Source organism: Moschus berezovskii, chromosome 24, assembly GCF_049115385.1.
Source record: "Moschus berezovskii isolate FMDL1 chromosome 24, NW_MosBer_1.0, whole genome shotgun sequence".
NCBI classification, from domain to species: Eukaryota; Metazoa; Chordata; class Mammalia; order Artiodactyla; family Moschidae; genus Moschus; species Moschus berezovskii.
In genome coordinates this window covers 807,829-811,294 of record NC_142483.1, presented here as the reverse complement: position 1 = coordinate 811,294, position 3,466 = coordinate 807,829, and positions in this window count along the sequence as shown.

Genomic DNA, 3,466 nt, shown 5'->3' with positions numbered 1-3,466 from the left:
CTCCGCGAGCCCAGGCCTTTGGTTTACGTCGCCATGGCAACCATTCTCCCGGTGGGCGGGGCTGTGACATCACAAAGGCTCCGGCCTTCCCGCCGCGCCCGCGCCGCAGGGGGGCTGCGCTGGAAGCGGACTCGTCCCGCCCAGCGTGCGCGGGCTTCCTTCCTGGTCTGCACCCCTCTTGCCCTTTCCGTCATTCTCCTGATTGATTTTTTCACCTGCAGCACCTACCTGCCTCTTCCTGCCGAGCAACCTTACAGTCTAGAGGGGCGGCTCTGACAATCGTGTTCCCGGGCCGCAGCATCCCACGTGCTGGGAACTAGTTACAGAAGCAAACATTCTGCAGGACCCGGGCGGCGGACCCGGCGATCTGGGCGCCGACAAGCCCACCCGGCGAAGGTGACTTCAGTGCTGACTCGGATGGAGATCCGCCGCTCCACAGGCTGCGTAGGACGCGTGATGAAGGCAGGGTGGCACACCTGTCAGTAAGCAGGGAGGGGTCCACGCTAGATCGCCGACTCACTCCCCCCACCCCAACCCCCCAACCCCTGCAAGGTCCCCTATCCCCCAAAACAGCAGGAGACCCCTTCTTGAGATGTGACCATGGCCACCAGTTCTGCCCACACATCTCATCTCGGGGACTTATAGATTGACAAGGGTGGCTCAGACGTAGAGTCCGCCTGCAGTGCAGGTAGACCTGGGTTCCATCCCTGCGTGGGGGAGATCCGCTGGAGAAGGGAGTGGCTACCCGCTGCAGTATTCTTGCCTAGACAATCCCTTGGACAGGGTACTCTGGCAAGCTACAGTCCATGGGGCCGAAAACAACAGGACTCGGCTGAGTGACTAACACACATAAGGCATTTAGGGGCCACTGGGGGCCTCTGGACAGTCTGCAGGACAGTTCTGCGGAGCCAGTGAGTCCCAGCAACTCCCGGCTCTGCCCGAGGCAGGAGCAGTTCTTTGGTCTGTTCTGGGTCTGCCCAAAGTGGGGAGACTCTTACAGTCCCAATGATCCAGCTGCCAGCCTGAGCCTGTAGCCCTGCCTCCCTGGGGTCCACAGTCTATAGTCCAAGCTGTGTGACCAGTGACTGAGTAGGAAAGCACACGGTTCTGAGAGGGTTCATCTCAAGCACCGTGAGTTCTCTAACTAGACTTGAGGAGTCTGGAAAATATCCATCTCAAAAGGAGAAAAGCCAACCCCTTGTTAACAACATGTGAGCTGATTTCCTCCTGAAAGAAGCTGTGACACAGTTCTTGAGAATAGATACAGAAATCAACAGTAGCCAATTAAAAACGGAAAGGGCAGGGGGGCTCCCTGAGTCTGCAGTGGGTGGGAGCCAGCCACCCCCAGATGGTGGTGTCAGGAATGAGCCCAAAGCGGGCAGCAGGTGTGACCCTGGCCATGAGCGGGTCCTGATGTGTGTTTCTGACCTGCAGAACCTGGGTCACCTGCCTGCCTCCATGGCTGATAGGCAGGAGCCTGAGGGTCCCCCCTCCACCCTGACTGCAAGAGAGGCAGGAAGGAAGTGGGGGCTCCTAAGAAGGGGTCCCCAGCCCGGGGTGGGGGGGCGGGCATTGTCAGAGGCACAGGTGGTCCAGCAGGACAGGAGCTGGTATGTTTCCATGGCAGCAGGTCTCAGGTCACTCCTACAAAACCGACTCTGTGCCTGGGCTTCTATTCATCCCGTTTTTGGAATGACCTTTATTCTGATGTCAAACTCCTACTGTTAGCAAACTCAGGTTCAGCTGCAGGTTGATCAAGAAATCAATACCGAGAGACAAGTGTTAGGTAACAGGAAAGATGGTTTTATTGGGGAAACTGCAGTCTTGCGTAGAAGGTGGACTTATGTCCAAAAGACAACTCCTCACTCCCTGGGTTTTGCTTGGAGATCACGTAGGAGAGGGCTATGCCAGGGCAGAGGGTTGCAGGGGCCATGATCAGCGCATGGACAGTCTTCTGATTGTGAGGCAACCAGGGGTCAGCATCACCAACCTTTTGGTTCCATCCGGTCTGGGGTCCACATCTTGTGGGCAGCACACAGTTAAGTTCTCCCATCGGGCAGGGGTTTCGGTGTCTGCAAAACAGCTCAAGGGGTGGGGCTCAAAGTATTGTCTACAGTTCCTGGGAAGATCTAAAGGTCCCTGACTTTGTGCTGCGCTTAGTTTAATGACTAGCCTCTTACTATTTTGTCTCACGTGACTGCTTTCCTTTCTCTCTGGGTTTTCTCATTTCTCTGATCACATTTATTCTTTGGCTAACGTCTTTCTACAGACAAGAGGCAGGTGGATGACACGAGTGGGGAGGTCTGTCCCAGGAGGGCCCCAGAGGGTCCTGCTTGGTTTCACTACATTTCTCAAGACTCAGTTCGGGGCTGACCTCTTGGGAGACACCCCTGGAACAGGGCATCCTGCTGCTCTGTCCCGTCACGGCCCACATCCTCCAGGACCTTCCGCCAACACTGCGTAGCCCTGGCTCCTCTGGTGCCCGAGGGGTCTGGCGGGGGAGAGGCTGGGGGGTGGGGACACACTGGAGCCAGAGCATCTGTCCCCTCCCTCTGCTTTCAAGGGCTCCTCAGCTGTGGCCTCCTAGGCAGGCCTGCGTGGTTCCAGCCTGGCCAGGAGCCCTGGCTAATTTCCCATGGCCCCACCACTCATTCCCATTTCGGCATCTAGTTACTTCCCTCACATGTGTAACAAATTTCCTATATTCAACTTCCTCTCCTGGAAACTCCCGGAGCTTCTGTTTTCCAGATGAGAGCCTGACCCCCACCCACTGCTCAGAGACAGGAGACCTTGGTGGCCAAGGGGACAGGCTGTGGCATCAGGCCAGGTTGGGTCCATGCTGACCCTCTCTGGCTGTGTGACATCGGACAATTTACTTTAGTGCTGTAGGTCTCAATTTCTCCACCTAAAAAGTGGGACATAAGAACACCTGGGAGAGATGCTGTGTGATAGCACAGAACCCAGTACCTAGCTCAGGATGCCAGTCTGCCTCCGTCATAGTGTGGCTGGAGGGGTGTCCTGCGTCATAGTGTGGCCGGAGGGGTGTCCTGACTGGAGGTCTGCAGGGCACCCCAGCAAGGTGGTCGTCATCTCCACAAGGAAGCTGACAGACAGGAAGGTGTTTGCCCACGACCACAGACCATGAGGCAGAACTGGGACTCAAATCTGGGCCGTCTGACTGCACAGCCCAGCGTATGACCACCCCTGTGCCTCCTCCACCCCAACCACCGCCCCTGCCTGGGGAGACACGGTGCCCAGGCGGCTGGGGAGGGCCAGGTTAGGGGGTCTGCAGCTGGGGATGGACGCTGCGTGTTCTCAGCCAGGCAGGGTCCCTCCCTGTGCTTCTCGGCCTCAGGGGTCCTGATGTCTGGGCCCGTGTGAGTTTAGAACCCCTCCCCCGGGTGCCGATCTTCTCCTGCAGAATGGACGTGGAGCACGTGGGACGCCTCCGTGGCTGCCCCGGGAG